The 19,400-nt window shown below is 43.3% G+C and overlaps 1 protein-coding gene across 2 annotated transcripts in view; it reads right to left on the bottom strand.

Moving 5' to 3' along the window:
* Nucleotides 1-19,400, bottom strand: part of CCNJ (cyclin J) — a 56,671-nt gene that overhangs the window by 34,882 nt on the left and 2,389 nt on the right. Inside the window, exon 2 of one of the 2 annotated variants that reach the window (XM_077258558.1) lies at nt 19,164-19,319. The exons of the other annotated variant lie outside the window; for it this stretch is intronic. The gene's annotated coding sequence lies outside the window, so the exon portion shown is untranslated. The remainder of the gene's footprint in view (nt 1-19,163; nt 19,320-19,400) is intronic. 2 annotated transcript variants of the gene reach the window in all.

Below are 19,400 nucleotides of genomic sequence, written 5' to 3'. Positions count from 1 at the left end.
GTCACACACGCCGATCCAGCGATGACAGCGGGTGATCAGCGACCAAAAAAAGGTCCTGATCATTCGCAGCGACCAACGATCTCCCAGCAGGGGCCTGATCGTTGGTCGCTGTCACGCATAACGATTTCGTTAACGATATCATTGCTACGTCACAAAAAGCAACGATATCGTTAACGAAATCGTTATGTGTGACGGTACCTTTAGTGTGAACAGTTACGCAAGTTGAAGATGAAATGATCTCAAAAAGAGCTAAAGTTAAAGATGACACATTTCCTTTGTATTTTAGGCAAAAAATAAATACACCGTGTTCCAAATTATTATGCAAATTGGATTTAGGTGTCATAAAGATTTAATTGTTTTGTTTTTCAAATAAACTCGTGGATGGTATTGTGTCTCAGGGCTCAATGGATCACTGAAATCAATCTTAAACGTGAAAATTTCTGACTGACAACTTTCTTCCATGGTATAAAAAGCAGAAACGTGCCTTCAGGAGCAAAATCATCTTCATGCTGACAATGCCCCATCTCATGCTGCAAAGAATACCTCTGAGTCATTGGCTGCTATGGGCATAAAAGGAGATAAACTCATGGTGTGGCCACCATCTTCCCCTGACCTCAACCCTATAGAGAACCTTTGGAGTATCATCAAGCAAAAGATTTATCAGGGTGGGAGTCAGTTCACATCAAAACAGCAGCTCTGGGAGGCTATTCTGACTTCATGAAAAGAAATACAAGCAGAAACTCTCCAAAAACTCACAAGTTCAATGGATGCAAGAATTGTGAAGGCTTGTGCACACGCTGCTGCTTCCATTGCGGAATTTTCCGCAGCGGATTTAATAAATCCGCAGGGCAAAACCGCTGCGTTTTTTCCTGCGGATTTATCGTGGTTTCTATTGCGGTTTCCGCTGCGGTTTTACACCTGCAGTTTTCTATTGGAGCAGGTGTAAAAAGGCTGTGGATTCCGCACAAAGAATAGACATGCTGTGGAAAATAAACCGCTGTGGAAAATAAACCGCTGCGTTTCCGCGTTTTTTTCCGCAGCATGTGCACTGCGGATTTCATTTCCCATAGCTTTACATGGTACTGTAAATGCATGGGAAACCGCTGCGGATCCGCAGCTGCGGAAACGCTGCAGATCCGCAGCAAAATCCGCAGCGTGTGCACATACCCTGAAGGTGATATCAAAGAAGGGAAGAAGGGCTCCTATGTTAACATGTAACTTGGCCGGTTAGGCTGTTTTGGAGTTAAATAGCTTTTTTGCTCAGTGAATGTGACCTCCTAATTGTGCAAATTCCACAAATGAGCATTTTCAGTTCTTTAAAACATATCAAATGTTTAGAAATTCTACTGTGCCTAATAATTTGGAACAGTGCGTTTTGAGTTTTTATTAATTTTGGAGATTATACTGTTATCATTGGGAGGTTTCTTCAATAAAATTCAATGTATAATCTAATGGGTGATGATGACTTATTAGACTGACTGTCATTTGCACCGACCATTTAGGAAAATCCGAGAAAAATATCATTTGCATAATAATTTGGAACATAGTGTATATGGTGGGGTAAGATATTTCCAATCACTTCCAAATAGATATATTGTAGGAATTATCTATACATTTATGCACCATTCAAGAGAAGCAATGGACATTAGAGAAACCGGTGCCGAATTTGGGCTTTAAATCCGGTTCTCTGGATTGTCGGCTTTTTTTTTCCATGCAGTAGATGTTGGTTTTCTACAAGATATATAATTGTGCACAAGCTAAAATCATGGAATGCAACTACAAATTCTCCAACTTTACCTCCTCTACCATGTGCTGTGATGAGACGTTCATGGGGTGTAGATTATTACAGCTTCTTCCAAGCTGTGTAACACAATACCCCAATCCTCCAGAGTCCTGAGGCTAAAGACATTGATAATTATCTACAGAGATGAGCCGGCCCTCAATGATAGAACGACATGACAGGCTATTGTGCGCTGCCGGCTATGTCTTGTATGGAATGTGATATATTGCTGTGTCCTATACATACAAGTAATGATAGTAGCAGACTCTACACCGACATGAAACAGGAATCTAGATAGGAAACATTATACCATTATCTAAATAAATTTATGTATATACATAGTGCTGTGAAAAGTATCTGCTCACGTCAGTAAGTAAGTCACCTATTATTGCATATTTCCAACATACAGATTACAAATTCAATCTCTAATTTGGCCAAAAAAGGCAATAAAAATTTCTTTCTAAGGGTTCTTGCAGATGACCTCGATCCGACAAAACATGTGATCGCACCCGGACCAATGTGGCCATGCACATGTGCTTCTTTTGTACTTGGACAGTGTCTGCCGGTGTTAAAAAACTAAAACAAATTTGCAGTACCAAAGTTTGATATTTGGAACAGACTCAGCCATGCAACTCAATGGGTGCATGGAAATCATCGGACTGCACTTGGATGACATCTGAGACAATGGAGAAGACCGATAATTTTTTTTTTCCCCCATCTTCTCCACGGTGTTCTTTGAAACTTTCATCAAAGAGAATTGGATCACACTATGATTAAAGTTTGAACGTTGAATGAATTATGTAAATGAAACCATTTTCTTCAGTGGCAAAAAATAAGCTCATCTGCACCAAGCATATGCCCGCCTGCAGAAGGTGTTTTTTTAGCAGAAACTCTACAAATCTTGCATTATCTGCTTTGAAAACTCAGCTAAAAGACACAGTGTGTACATGGTCTAGGAGTATGTGCACACAAAAGAGCCGCAAAACCGCTAGAAATAATGAACATGGTGCACGGCGGGGTAAAAATTACATTGCTGTGGACATGTTCAGTCTTCTGCTACTTTTTCATGCTTCAGGGTTTAGAAACTGAAGTGGCTAAAATAAGTAGCATGCTCACCGTTTGGAATGAAAAGTGGAAAATATGAAATTCAAGGTGGTTTTTTAAAAGTGTTTAAAAACCTTGAAGTGTGTGTGTGCGTGCGTGCGTGCGTGCGTGTTGTTCATAAAGCCACTTTGTGATTATTTACTAGGGACAATTTTAACGCTTATATTATTACATTACCATCCAGCTCTAGTTGGTTAATTTTTTTGTATTTTTTCAATAAAAATATGATTGTATTTATAACTAATGTAAACATTTTATATTATACTGTATTTTATATTATATCCATCATTCATATTTAGTCATTTTACAAAGGTTTGTTTTAATCTTTCAACTTCAGCAGCGTGCAGCTCTGCTGCCTCCCAGCTTCCTGACTGCTGAGGAAAGTCATGCACCCAACCTCCATTGCCTGTATGCACACTCACCACGCAAGACTCCATTGCTGAACAAAAAGCATGTTCAAGCGCATTTACAGTTTGGTCAACAACATTTAGACAAGCCTGTGAAATACTGGGAGAATATAGTATAGTCAGATGAGACCAAAATTTAATTTTTTAACATGTTCGAAGGCCAAAAGGCACTGCCCATCACCCCAAATACACCATACCAACAGTGAAGTTTGGAGGTGAGAACATCATGGTGTGGGGTTGATTTTCAGAATACGGCACTGGCAAATGTCATGTCATTGAAGGAAGGGTGAATGGACAAATGTACAGAGACATTCTTGCTAAAAAAAATCTGCCATCTTCCAAGATGATGAAGATGAAACTAGGGTGAACATTTCAGCATGACCATTATCCCAAACACACGGCCAACGAAACTCAATTGGTTTCATAGAAAGAAAATGAAGTTGCTAGAATGGCCCAGTAAAATCACCTGATCTGAATTCAATAGAAAATATATGGAAGAAACAAAAGGTTAGAATTCATAGGAATAGTCCACAGAACCTTCAGAATGTGAAGAGTGTTTGTATGGAAGAATGGGCCAAAAATCACACCCAAGCAATGCCTGCGCCTAGTTTCTCCATATAGGAGGCGTCTTGAAGCTGTCATCACCAACAAAGGCTTTTGTATAATGTACTAATTACATTTCAGTAAGCGTGTTCACTACTTTATCCCTGTGTCAGTTATCATTATTACACATAAATTAAGTTTTGGACATCTATGGTTTCTGTTCAACAAATATTTAATCTGGTGTGTGTGTGTGTGTGTGTGTGTGTGTGTGTGTGTGTGTAATATATAGTGTTATGGTTAAAAGTGTTGGCACCCTTGAAATTGTTCCACAAAATGATGCACAATAACAAATTGTATTGTGGTACCGTGTTAGCCAGAAAAATTGATGTGAATACTTTTCTGCGCATGATGACTGTGCTCTGAAAGCTTGCAAACATATTATTTTCTGTTTAGCCAATAAAGATATCACTCCTAGAATACTTCTGTCATCATTGCGCAGAAAAGTATTCACATCGGTTCCACAAAATGAAGTATTTATCCTAGAAAATTATTGCAATTACATGTTTTGTTATGCACATGTTTATTTCATTGTGTGTATTGGCACGCCACAAAAAAAAAAAAAAAAACAGGAAAAAAGGGCAAATTGGACACAATTTCAAACAAAACTCCAAAAATGGGACAAACAAAATTGTGGACACCCTCAACTTACTATTTGCTTGCACACCTTTTGGTATAACTAACTGCAATTAATCGCTTCCTATAACCATCAACAAGTTTCTTACACCTCTCAACTTTTTTGCGAACTGCTCCAGGTCTCTCATATTTGAAGGGCGCCTTCTCCCAACAACAATTTTAAGATCTCCCAACAGGTGTTCAATGGGATTAGATCCAGACTCATTGCTGACAACTTCAGGACTCTCCAGCGCTTTGTTTCCATCCATTTCCGGGGTGCTTGTTGAAGTATGTTTGGGGTCATTGTCCTGCTGGAAGACCCGTGACACCAACCCAGCTTTCTGACACTGGGCACTACATTGTGATCCAAAATCCATTGGTAATTTTCAGATTTCATGATGCATTGTACACAGTCAAGGTACCCAGTTCCAGAGGCAGCAAAAAATCCCCAAAACGTCTTTAAACCTCCACCATATTTGACTGTAGATACTATGTTCTTTTCTTTGTAGGCCTCATTCCTGGTCTCCTGCCATAGCGTTTAATTTCATTCAAATGTTGATGGATAGATCGCACGGACACTGATGCACCCTGAGGCTGCAGGACACCTTGATTTTCATTGGAACTTGATTGGGGCTTCATATCCACCTTCTGGACTACCCTGCGTTGGAACTTTTCATCAATGTTTCTCTGCCGTCCATGTCCAGGGAGATTAGCTGCAGTGCCATGGGTTGTAAACTTCTTGATTATGTTGTGCACAGTGGACAAAGAAACATTAATGGAGCACCCACCAGGGCATAGGGGTACTCGGTATGGGTCCAGTGGTCATTAAAGGGCTGGTCACAGTGGCAGTGACCCGGTCCGTGGCCCTGGGCATCCAAGTAAAAGGGAAGGTCTTTAAAGGGATTGTTGAATAAAGTTTATAAGGTTTGTTCGTGACACCACCTGTGGTATTCGGTCAGGGATGACCAACGCTGCTAAAAGGGGTCCACTGGGGTGATGTTATGGCAGCAGGGATGGTATGGCTTCCCACAGGTGAAGCTGGGTCCCCAGGGCTCCCGGTGTGGTAGATGAGGATGGTTCAGAAAGAAACAGAGGACACAGGGTTGCAGTCTCTTTACCTCTTTACTGGTGTAAGGCAGCCACAGTCCAGGGTACCAGATCACAGGTACTGGTAGGGTCCGGCCGGCTTGGAAGCGATTCAGGAATCCCCCTAACCAGGTGGGGTTGGAAGCCTTCCACTACGCACTGTGTTGTAGTCTTTTGCTGCCTTAGGCCTCACACAAGGTCCTCACGTTCTCTCTGTCCTCCTTATTGGTAGGACACTATCCGCATGACAGGTAACAAGCCTTTTTACAGGGTCTCTCAGATGTTACTATGCCTTCGGGTGTTAATGGTGGACAGGTGACTTGAAATCCAGCTGTCCACCGGTTTCTGCCGTGGGGCCTGAAGTTACCCCCACAACCTCGGTCTTCTGGCTACCGGTATCTGCGCTTCAGCATGGAGGAAGCTCAGTTGCAGCTTCCCTCTAGCTCTTCACTCTCCTTTGCTTCTCTTCCTCCTTCACTGTCTCTACAACTGTTCTGTTCTTTTCTTTCCTTTCAAGAGCTGCAGCACCTCACATGGCTGCACGGCCCCAGCTTTCCTTTCTCAGACTCCTCTCCCTCCCTCCGACAGACAGACTCACTAACTGCTCCTTCAAGCCAGAATATATATTATCTAGGGAAGCTCCCCTGAAACCGGGTTCAGAGCTCCCCCTTCTGGCCTGGAGTCAGAACATGTTGCATGTATGTGAATACCTTCTAAAGGGATCCTTCCTTGCTTCCAAGCATGACATCACTCTCCCCGTGAGAAAAGCAATGCCACTGTAACAACTGGTTACCTGGGGTGTTACGTCAAGATCTCTGGATATGGACTTTTATCCTTGAGACTGTTGATAATTTTCAACAATCGTGGTTCTCATGTCCTCAGACAGTTCTCTTCTCCTCCTTCTGTTCTCCATGCTTAGTGTGACACACACACAGACGCACAATGCAAAGATTGAGTTAACTTTTCCCCTTTTTATCTGGTTTCATGTGTAATTTTCATATTGCCCACACCTGTTACTTGCCACAGGTGAGTTTGAACAAGCATCACATGCTTCAAACAAACGTGGTTTTTACCTACATTTTTGGAAAGGTGGCAACAAATTTGTCTGGCCTATTTTTGGGGTTTGTGTGAAATTATGTCCCTTTTACAGTTTTCCTTTCTTTTGTGTTGTTTCAATACACACAAAGGAATTAAATGTATATAAATGCACACACACGAAAAAAAATTATATACACACAATTATATATATTTTTTTCTGTGTGTGTATATATAAATAATTTTTTTCCCGATGACAATATTACTATATAAATACACATTGCTGAGAATTTCCGGCATCTACCTTGTTCACTCAGGTTTCCTATTTGTCTACAGTCTGTGTGATTTCCTATCATTCCCATAAGCTTTGTGTCTCCTTTGTTTCCTCTCTCGGCCGAGCCCATTTGCTTTTCTCTTTCCCATTTCGCCCACCGTGGCTATATTTAGCTTTCCTATACCGTTCGGCATGTCATTGGCCATTTTTTTTCTTGACACGCAGTTGCTTCTTCCTAGGAGCAGCCCTGCAGAGATGACTACACCAACCACTACTCTGTAAAATGTCAGCTATATAGAGGGCCTGGTAATTGCAGCTCTTCAGTGTAATCACTATTTAGCACAGGCTCTGAGCCTGTAAACAGCGGCTTCGCTTTATGTGAGTTTAAGTCAGAATGATTTGCAGCAAAGGAGAAGATAATGGCAGATGGTTATAGACCCCCTCTATTGATATTTTACTCCGGCGCGGCCCACCAGCCCCCTTTTGTCCAGAAGAAGGCCATAATTTGCATGTTACTTACAACACAAAACTTGGATGATGCAAATGGCTGTCTTTAGTCTCCACTTGTTATAATGAGATTTGCATGTTTATGAAACAGAAATGGGAACAGATAAATCCATTACTGAGACACATTGTCTGCAGACGATACTAAATAGGCAAGAAGACGGTATTTACAAAAGGTAACAAAAGAGAAAAATAAAATCTGTCTCCAATTAGAAATTTTTTTTTTTTTAGAAAATACCTGTGGAGCGGCCCCCAAACGCAGGACAACGGGGTACTCGGATCCGGGTCTCTCGGTTCTGAGGATGTCACGGTGGCCCGATCCGGTCCGTGGTTCTGCTAAGGGGCGCCCAATAAAAGGTGTAGGTGGTGGTGTAGGTCGCAGCAAATAACGAGGACTCAGGGTTGCAGTCTCTTTACCTTTTACTGAAGGCTTCAGCATCCGCAATCCAGAGCACTGCTAACAGGGCTGGCTGAGACCGGCCGGTCCGAAGGCACATCCAGAGCTCCCTTTGCAGGTGGAAATCAGTAGCCTTCCTACTAGCGCCTGGGTGTTGTAGTACTTCCCTGCTGAGCACCACGGGATAGTCCTCACAACTGTCGTGTATGTTTCTGTTCTTTCTCTCCGTCCCCCAGATGATATGGATAGGGCGCACCCGTATCACGGGGTAGGCCTGGAGTTATTTTATAGGGACCCTAGAGACGCCCCTCTCCCACAATTGCCTCCGTTGTCTTCATTAGGTGATTTAGGTGAGGCAGCCAACCTAAAATTAACTGCCCTGCCGTTGGTTTGAAGTAATGCGTAGAGCCCAATACTTCCTCGGCGTTCCGGCCACCGGCTACGCGCCTCAGTAGGATGTTGCCGATCTCGGGGCACGACTCCTACTGGTTCTGTCGCCTTTCTGCTGTGATCTCGTTTCTCACTTCTCCACAATATACTTCGCTTCGTGTCCTTTCTTAAGATGCCGCCTCAATGAGGGTGCAGGCACGGCTCCGTAACAATCTGTCCTTTCGCTAGGCCTCTGTCAGGATCCCACCCCTGACAGGGACCCCCCTGGATCTTCCCAAGCAACGCTCTTCTCTCACTAGATGTTACCTGTGCAAAACCCAGTCAGCTTCTCCCTAACTTCCTATCCAACTCCCAGTTTTACCAGAGTGTGAGGAGTAGCCTAATACATAGAACCCTTTGCTCCCCCTGGTGGCCGGAGTGTGAAGTATAATGTGTGACTGTGATACCTGGTCAGGTGAACTCCTTTAGTGCCATCAGACATACCATCACTCCCCTTAGTGGCGGAGCGACAGTACTGCACCGACCAGGACTCTGGGGCGCTGCACCTGGAAGCCCAACACTGCCAGGGGGAATAAAGTTCATTTTCTCTTCGCAGCTTTCGGCCAAGTGCGGGCACTTCACAGATTCAGAACGTTATTGACCTGCAGATTAACCCCATATCTGCAGGTCAATAGAGTTTTTTTCTGGAGACAGGTTCCATTTAAAGGGGTTCTCCACTACTTGGACAACCTTTTCTCAATTCCAAATTTCCCCATATAAAACAATAACAATTAGGCCGGGGTCACACTTGTGAGTGCAATGTGAGAAACTTGCGCGAGTCTCTCGCATCAATACCTGGCACTGCTGCCGGCACTCGGGACAGGAGTGTGCGGCTGCATGTATTTCTATGCAGCTGAACGTTCCAGTCCCAAGTGTCGGCAGCAGTGCTGGGTATTGATGCGAGAGACTCGTGAGAGTTTCTCGCATTGCACTCACAAATGTGACCCCGGCCTTATACTCACCTTATTTCAGGCAGTGTTGCACTGGCTCTCCCAGGGCTCACCTGACATTGTCATGTCATGTCATCCCTGGGGTCAATCAGTGACCACTTCACTCTCCCCTCCTCCAGACTTTTGGATGAATTGAGAGCTGCCTCTGCTCTGTCACTTCCTCCTGATGACTTATTTGTCTGAAAAAGGGGAGAGTGAAGAGGCCATTGATCTGTAAAACACAGATATATGAACATACTATATTAACTACATATAGGCTGTAATGGCTACATGTTTTCTCCATGAAAAACTGTGATTGAACACATACTTGAAAAATGGATGTCTGAATGAATCCTTAGGACAGGCCTGCACAATATACGGCCCGCCGAAGGATATTGTGCGGCCTGCGGAGCCAACTCCTTCCTGTGTTCAAATATATTTGTGTCTTTCAGATGTGAATAGAATTGGACACTGTGGCGCCGGGACTATGGAAGAGTGGTGCTACTCAGTCCCAACCCCAGTGTGCAGTGTCCTTAAGACGTCATCACACTGCTACCAGCTCCGCACAAGCAGCGGAACAGACAAGTCGGGCATCAGTAAGCGCTCCATGGAGGAGCTGAAGATTAAATGTACTATTATTTTATATGACCGGGAGGGTTGTGATACTAGGGAGGCACATAATGGGGCAATGGCGACTTTGTGGGGCAATTAAGGGAGATTGTGAAAGAGGGCATAGTACAACAAGGGTCAGTGGGGGGAACATTATGGAGAGGCACAGTATGTGGGAGAATATTATGGAGAAGGGCAGCATGGAGGAGCATTATGCAGAGAAGAAGCAGTGTGGGGGAATAGTATGGAGAGGGGCAGTGTTTGGGGGACAATACAGAGAGGGGCCGAGTGGTGGGGACATTACGGAGAAGGAGCTGAGTTTGAGTAACACATGTGCTAATAGTATTAAATGTCTGCTGGCAAATGCAAGTCTTGCAAACAAAATGAATGAACTGGAGACTTATGCCGGTCACAGAAGACGATGTGGTGGGCATTACGGAAACCTGGCTGGATGAAAGCCATGATTGGGTGACAAACGTAGAGGCTTACACTACATTTAAAAAGGACAGGAAAGACTAAAGAGGTGGAAGGGTGATTTTGTAAAATCCAACTTAAACCCTGTGCTCAATAATGACATTGGGGAGCTATGACTAGAGTCAGTAAATGTACATGGGGATGGCAATAATGGAAAGCTGCTAATTGGAGTTTGCTACAAGCCTCGTAATATAGCTGAACAAATAGAAGATAATATGCAGCAGCAAATTAATAAATAAATTGTTAAAACACAGTGGACCTATACCAGCAGATGACATGGCTCCCCAAACCATCAGTGATTGTGGAAGCTTCACATTAGACCTCCAGCAGCTTGGATTGTGGCCTCTCCACTCTTTCTCCAGACTCTGGGACCTTGATTTCCAAATGAAATGCAAAATTTACTTTCCTTGTGGAGTGTGTCAATGACTGCCTTCTGGACATCTGTAAAGTCAACAGTCTTCCCCATGATTGTGGATCCTACTGAAACAGACTAAGGGTACCTTTACACAGTGCAATTTTGATCGCTACGACGGCACGATTCGTGACGTTGCAGCGTCGTATGATTATCGCTCCAGCGTCGTAGACTGCAGTCACACGTTGCAATACACAGCGCTGGAGCGATAATTTCATGACGTATTTGCGATGTAGAAGCCGTTGGTTACTGTGCGCACATCGTATACAACCTGTGTCACACGATGCAATCATGCCGCCACAGCGGGACACTAGACGACGAAAGAAAGTTTCAAACGATCTGCTACGACGTACGATTCTCAGCGGGGATCCGGATCGCAGTAGCGTGTCAGACACAACGATATCGTAAATGCATCGCTGGAACGTCACAAATCGTGCCGTCGTAGCGATCAAAATTGCACTGTGTAAAGGTACCCTAAGGGACCTTTTTAAACACCTAAGAAGCCTTTGCAGGTGTTTTTTGTTAATTATTGTAATTTAGTGAGATAATGACTTCTGGGTTTTCATTGGCTGTAAGCCATAATCATTAACATTAACAGAAATAAACACGTGAAATAGATCACTCTGTTGGTAATGACTCTATATAATATATGAGTTTCACTTTTTGTATTGAAGAACTGAAATAAATTAACTTTTTGATGATATTCTAATTTTGTGAGAAGCACCTGTAAATGTCGGGGGTCACTGAAGAACATGTCTCACAACTTTGCAGCCTTTACACAGTAATTTTCCTCCTTCTGAAATCCTAAATTCCTCTCTCATTGCCCCCATAAAGTATGATGCCAACGAAAGTGTCCCCCAAACACAGTATGAAACCCCAATGGTGAATTCCCCCACATTAGCCTCCACATGCACAGTTTGATGACCCTACTGCACCCCACCTCAATTCCCAAGGCAAGGTATGGTGACCCCAACACAGTATGATCCCACACCTGTGACCCCCACACAGCCCTCCATGTAGTGTAATGGACCTACATGCAGTATAATGGCCCCACACCTCTCCACACTATATAATGGCCCATACTAGCCCTCCAAACAGTATAATGGCCCGCAGTAGCCCTCCAAACAGTGTAATGGCCCCCACACACAGTATGATGGACCCCCCACACACCTTCATACAGTATAATTGCTTGCATACACTATAATGGCCCCCCACATAGCCCTTTAAATAGTATAATGGAACCACATAGTCTTCCATATAGTATATTGGCCCAATATAGTATAATTTGCCCCAATAATCCTCCATAGAATATAATGCACTCCCCATGGTCCTCCATACAATATAATGGACCCCCATGGTCCTCCATAGAATATAATGGACCCCCATGGTCCTCCATACAATAGAATGGACCCCCCATGGTCCTCCATACAATAGAATGGACCCCCCATGGTCCTCCATACAATAGAATGGACCCCCATGGTCCTCCATCCTCTTATGGCCACCAGTCACTGATTAAAAAAAACAAAACAATACTAACCTCTCCTTGTTCAACCCAGTATTCAACTACTGCCCTCTGCTGCTCACAAAGCCTTGCCGACATGTGTAATGTGGAGTTCCAGCATGTAGTCATATCACACACCAGTCGGTGCAGCACTGCCAGATCAGCGGCATCAGAAACTGCTGAGCCACTAAGTTGAGCATGTGGGCCAGCCATGGGATGTGAACAAGCTTGCCAAGCTTCAGAGCCACCACCGTGTTATGGCCTTTATAACATACGACCATGCCTGGTTGTAGGTTCCGCGGCGAGAGCCACAGATGTGCCTAGTCTGTTATAACCCTAGCCTTTCTACAACTGTGGTGGTGTGCTGTTTGTCACCTAAAAACAAAATTAGTTTCAACAGAGCCTGTTGCTGCTTCACTGAGGCAGTGCTGCAGTGTTTCCAGCTTGCAACCGATTTGGATGATGTGCTCAGAGATAGCAATTCGGAGAAGGAGGACGGGGAGTGGATGCAGGAACTTGTGTAGAAGGTGGAGGAAACCCTGATGGAACTAGGGCCCATGCTCCTTGGCTTCGTTAGCATGTGTATCATTCCAGGGTCCGACTCAGTTCCGGCCTCCACAAGGTTCATGGAGAGTTGTCAGGGAAATTTAGTGTCTCTGGCCACAAATGGTTGTCCATGTGTCATTCAGTGGACCTCCCCAGTTACTGGATTTGTCAAGGCACCGGTGATGTTATGGGCCAACTGGTGTAAGGCAGGGATGGCACACCGGGAAAAATAGTGACAGCTGGGGAGTACCAAGGGAGTTTGCGGAAAGCCTCAGTGTCCATCAACCTAAATAGCAACATTTCCAGGGCAAGCAGTCTAGAAATGTGCCCGTTTAGTGTATAGGCCTGTGGGTGAGTAACTGTGTATTTTTGTTTGTGTTCAAAGACAAAGAATAGGACGTAGTGGCTGATGGGACTTGCGAATGTGCAACGACAGATGCAGGACAGGAAGCATCTTTGCCTGTGTCCTGGACAAGGGATTGGCAAGCATGCAGCACGGGGAAGAGGTAGTGGTGTCACCCACAGACACTGATTGTGGACCCAAGCATTCGGCCCATTGATGACGTGCTTGAGCATGCTGGGAGTGACCAGGCCCCTGCTGACCTTGGTACCGCACAGGTTGCAAATGATAGTTCTTTTATCATCTGCACTTTCTTTAAAAAAGGTGCCAGACTGGAGAACACCTACCCCTTGATATGGAAACTTGCTGTGTGTGGGTGCGCTGGGAAACAGTTGCCCATCTCCTGCCTATTGGTACCCACTGCCTGTTGTGGTGCTGCAGATCACTCCCTTTCTGTGCTGTTGTCCTCCCTTTGCATGGCACCTTCCCAGGAAGGGTCTTTAACTTCATTTACCACTTCCGCACTCTGTTTCTACTAACTTGTTGACTTAACAACATCACTTGTTGGCAACTGTGTCTCATCATCATCATCATCATCTACCTCTTGAGACACTAATTGTTATTCCCCTCCAATGTCTTCTTCTGACCATGGCTGTTCAAATATTTGGGCATCACTACACAGGATCTCCTAATGTCCCTCTTGAAACATGCAGGGTGAGAAGCCAGAATCAATAAATGAAGATGTAAAGAGCTCCTCGGAGTGTGGATCACTTGTCTCCTGGGACGTGCCATGGTGGAATGAAAGATCAGGGTGAAGATTATGTGGTCCAGACTCTTGGCTAGTGAGACTGGACCATGTGGAAGACAAGGTGGTGCTGGGAAACATACTGGAAACATCTACCATCCAACTGACCACATGTTCACACTGTTCTGGCTTCAAGAGTGGTGTCCCGTGTCCGTGTCTAGGTCTCATGTTTGTTGTGCTCCTGCAGAAGGCACAATTTTACCTGGCTCACATCCTCGGCCACTGTGTGCACCATCAGCAGCATGTCCACTTCCCCATCCCTTACCACACGCCTTGCACATTTTAAATTAGGTTTATAATATTTGCCTGCAAACTTTCCGGTATTAATAGGGAAAAGAAAATATGTAGCCCTGAAGAGGACTTTTGTTTTAAGATTGCAGCTGCTGCATGCCTATAGAAGGACTGTAAGGTAATAAACCCTGCTTTATCCCTCTAATCCAAAACCGTCCCTCATCCACCAACTATCGCTACACTGTATGAAGGCAACAGCGGTTTTACTAGACAAAGGACAGTATGTAACCCTGAAAAGGACTTTTGTTTTAACAGTGTAGCAGTAGTATACAAGTACTGCAATAGCAATATTAAACACTGCCTATATGCCTGCTCTAAAATAAGCTTTCCCGCCTATAAAAATTCTCCCAGAACAGCTTCCAGAGGAGAGCGTGCCGAGCATTGCATCATCGGGTTTTATACCAGACCCTATGATGTGATGCGGCCGGCCTATTACAGGTGATGCCAGTAGCCAACATGGCTACCTCATTACGGTTTATGGCAGGCAATCCCCACATGTTTATTGGCTAACAGACGTGAAATATGTGGCGCTCGACCACCTGCGATACTCGATCAAGTAATGAATGTGCCCGAGCACCCCGATACTCTTTCATCACTAATAAAGAAGCATGTTTTTGCTTAAATTTTTAGGTTTGCAGCAATTTTGAAAAATTGTGGGGAAAAAATGCAGTGCATTATATGAACTTACTCAGAGGGTGGTTTCACAGTATTTTTATGAAAATCTACACTCGTTATTATTGAACCTTTTTGAATAAAAGCCGTAAGTAGGTCCAACAATATTTTTTTTTTTTATATTTCCCATTCTTTCTTTTTTAATTCATTCCTGACTTTGGATCAATGTAATTACTCAAAAACCTCAGCGTTGTAAAAATAAAAAAAATAGCCTGAGTATGAAACCACCCCTATGCTTCTTAGGCCAGTCTCACACGTCCAGATAATTCCGGTACCGGAAAAATCGGTACCGGAATTATCCGTGTCTGTGTGCTCACATGGCACATCAGTGTGGCACACGTGCGGCAGCCGTGTGCCGCCCGTGTGCCGACTGAGGACCACACGGACCGTGCAGGAGACAGCGCTAGAGTTAAGCGCTGTCCCCTGCTTTTGGTGCTGAAGCCAGCATTCATTCCTTCTCCCCAGCAGCATTCGTTTTTTTTTTTTCTTGTTTTTAAAATAAATTTCCCGGTCACCTCCCCGCCTCCCACCCCCTGTGCGCCCGTTCGCTGGCATTAAAATACTCACCCAGCTCCTGCGATGCTTCCTCTCAGCGCCGCAGCTTGTCCTGTATAAGCGGTCACGTGGTACCGCTCATTACAGTGATGAATATGCGGCTCCACCCCTATGGGTACGTGAGTCAGTGTCTCCGGTACGCGAGAAAAGTGTCACCACACGTACCGGAGCCACTGACGTGTGAAACCGGCCTAAAAAAAAAAAAAACACAACGTAAACAAGAAGGGCAATATGCACAGCGATGTCAAAACAACTTGCTGTGCACATGTTCAGTCTTTTGGAGCTTCATTTAACCCCTTCATCCCGGGTGAGTTTCTGTTTTTTTCGTTTCAGTTTTTTTCCTCCCCTTCTTCCAAGGGCCAGAAATGTTTTTATTTTTCCATCAATATAGCAGTATGACGCTTGAAAAAAATCCAAGTTGGTTCAAATTGCAAAAAAAGTGCAATTTCACAAATGTTTTTTTTGAGGGGTGGGGGGAGGGCTTTATTTACCCTCTTCACTATACGGTAAAACTGACCTGGCAATATAATTCTGCAGGTCAGTACCAGTACGCAGATCCCAAACTTCTATAGTTTTTTTTTATTTAACTGGTAAAAAAATGAACCAAAACACAAAACAGAAATTGCAAAAAACAAAAACACTACTTATATCTCAATTTTCCAAGACCCGTAACGGTTTCAATATTCGGGATGTGGGGCTGTATGATGGCTTATTTTTTTGGTCCCTGAGCATATGGTTTTATTGGCATCTGTGGGGTTTAGTTATGTTGTTTTGATCGCCACTTATTGCAATGTTATGTCTGCCAGAAAAAAATGTAATTCTGTAGTTTTGATTTTTTTGTATTGTTACACTGTTCACGATCTAACTAATTTTTTTTGCATTTTAATTTACGAATGGAGCAATACCAAATGTGTATTTTTTTAGTGGTTTTATTTTTAAAAACTGGGTAGGGCCCAATAACCATGGACCTTCCCAGCCTGATAATATCAGCTTACAGCTGTCTGCTTTACCTTTGCTGGTTATCAAAATGTGGGGGACCCCATGTAATTTTTTCATTTATTCATTAGGTTAATCAATGTACAGTAAGCTAAACACACAAGACACTAATTATGGATCTCATGGATAGTCTATGGCCTAGTTGACGCATACGTCCAAATCCTGTTTTGAGATGGGGGGGGTTGGACATAAGACCTAATAGGAGCCACGAATGTGGGCAAAAATGGAGCATTATCCCAATTCATCAGAAAGGGGCTGAACGGCAGCACAGACACAACCACATGCACCGATGCATCGCTTTGCTGGAAAAAAACACTCTGTAGATCACAGCGCACACTCAGGTCTTTTGTTCTGCTGATCGGGAGGATCTTGGGTTATGAACCAATAGCACATTTCAGTGTAAAAGGGCCACTGAAATACTGTAGAACAGAAGAACATGTACAATGCAAGTAAGTTTCTACAAAATTTTGCATGGATTTTAGAGAATGCTGCAGAAATAAAAAGATTTTCTCTGCTTTTTTTTCATAAAGTGCCATCGCTATTGTTTGGTGTTGCAAGTGAACACTCTTTAAATAAATGAGCTGCAATACCAGACACAACCTACTGACAAGAGTGGCACTACGCCTGGTAGAAAGCAGCCATGTTCATACACCCGTTTTAGAATCTGGAGCCTGACGATCTACTGTAGATTACGGTACTGACGTAGGTGAAATCTGCAGCTAAATCCATACACAAATTCAGTGTTAAATCATAGCATCTAAATACGAAGCTGCCCAGGACTCTGCGCTTCCACGTGGCTCTGCTGGCCATGACATTCTTCTACATCGTTCCTTAGTCAACTAAGCATAGTTAAAACTAACATCTATAATTATGGAAACAGCGCCGCCTGTTGGTGCAGGGAATGAAGTGCATGTTATAGACTGCTGAATGTGGAATTTGCATTGGTCACTTGCTTGGTTTTCATATAGAAATTAAAAGGGATTGGTAATAAAATAATGTCCTTTGATGTACAGTTATTAGATCTGTCCCTACTTACAGGTTCTGTGTCTTTTGAAATGTTATAATTTGCAGCTAGTAAATGTTTGGGTTTCTCCCCATGCACTTTTATCAATAATCAGCTCGATGCAGGACTATTCCTCTGAATGATATTTAATTAACCACTTATGGACAGTTCATAGATTCTATGCATTCAGGAGGTTCAGGGCTCATTCACACGGCCGTATTTTTGGGTCGAGTGCGGTCCATGGAAAAAACGGACTGCACTCAGACCAATGTTATTCAATGGGGCAGTGCAGGCGAGTGATCTTTTTTTTTTTTTGTTCACTGACCTGAGTCTATGCATGGGTGGGAAAAAATATGTCACAGCATGCACTAGTTTCTTCCATAAATCAGATGAGACTCAACCATTCAAGTCTATGGGTGCGAAAAAAGGGCGGATGCCACACGGAGCTACAGTGTAACAATCGATTGATACAGATACATTGTAATTCTGTAACATAGGAAATAGTAAATGATTAATTGCCGCTGCTGCAAAAAACGGATTGCACGCGGATGACAAGTGAATTAAAAATATCGTCCAAATCTTCTGGATGCAACTCAGACGATTGTTTATATGAATGTGTGAACCTAGCCTTAGACTACATTCCCACAATGAGTTTTTGGTGTTACAGATTTTCTGCACCTTTTAAGTTGCTTGCATTTTCTTTTTACATGCGTTTTTAGGGAGCTTTTTGTTGAGTTTTTAATGTTGCTGTTTTTCTGCACCCATTAAGTAACATCGGTTACTTGCATTTAAAAAAAAAAATAAGCAGAGTAAAAAAAAAAAAACCTCACGTAAACGTCATGGAAACATAGCCTAATTAATAAAGTTTTTTGTCTTTCTCTAGGTCTCTTTCACACGTCAGTGTTTCAGGTACATGTGGCATCTATTTTTTTCATGGATACCACACGTACCCATTATAAATCAGGGTACTGCACGTGTTTAACACAGCAAAGTAAAGGAGGAGCTTTGGAATTTAATTATCTTAAGCCATACTGAAAAAAAAAAACAGATGGCACACTGACCCAAAACACTGATGACATCAGTACCGTTTTTTCCCGGTACCAGTATTATACAGATGTGCGAAGGGGTCTCAGCATTGGTTTACACGTTGGGAAATTTGTATCTGAACTCACACAATGGAGAAGATGGAGAAATTGTGTTCTCCATCTTCTCACCAGTGCTGCAATTCTCTCATGTGTGAGAATCGGATGACACTAAGCTGACACTCGGATCAGAGATTGAGCTGATTGTCATCAGTCAACTGGATTTTCCCGCATGAGAGGATGAATGCTCGAGTGACCTCAGCTTTAAATTCACAGCATGTCCATGTTTAGGCCGGGATCATGCTTGCGAGAAACTCGCATGAGTCTCACATCTCAGCACCCGGCACTGGGAACCGGAGTGTGTGGCTGCATGTATTTCTATGCAGCTGAATTCCCCGGTCTGAGTGCCGGTGGCAGCGCCCGGTATTGAGATGTGAGACTCGTGCGAGTTTCTCGCAAGTGTGATCCCAGCCTCACAGAGGATCTCACCTATTGCAATGCAAAATCGACAATGTTTTTTTTTTCCCCCTCAAGTATAAGCAATTAACGTACATTCACACAAAAACTTTTGGTTTTTTTTCCTCACTTTTCTGGGCATTATTTGGTTCTTTGACTTTTTTTTTTGTGCACAAAAAACAAACAAACCAGTATTACGTGCACTATGGGGATTTTATCCATTGAAATAAATAAGAAGCAGTATAATAGTATTGATCTTACTTTGTGGTCAGCATGAAAATAACCAGTTTGATTTCTTATCCTCAGGAAATGAGCCCGACATGTCTCAGCATGTACAACATTCTCTACTTTTTCTCCTCATGGAGTTTTGTATTCTTGATGACAGTTTCTATTTAGATTCCATAAATTTGCTGAAAACTGTAAAATAATAGTAATAATACTACTACTAAATAATAATAACAACATAATAATCATATTGAACATGAAGGCAACACAAGT

Source organism: Ranitomeya variabilis, chromosome 4, assembly GCF_051348905.1.
Source record: "Ranitomeya variabilis isolate aRanVar5 chromosome 4, aRanVar5.hap1, whole genome shotgun sequence".
Lineage (NCBI taxonomy): Eukaryota > Metazoa > Chordata > Amphibia > Anura > Dendrobatidae > Ranitomeya > Ranitomeya variabilis.
The sequence above is the reverse complement of the archived record's forward strand: the minus strand, read 5'-3'. Positions and strand labels throughout refer to the sequence as shown.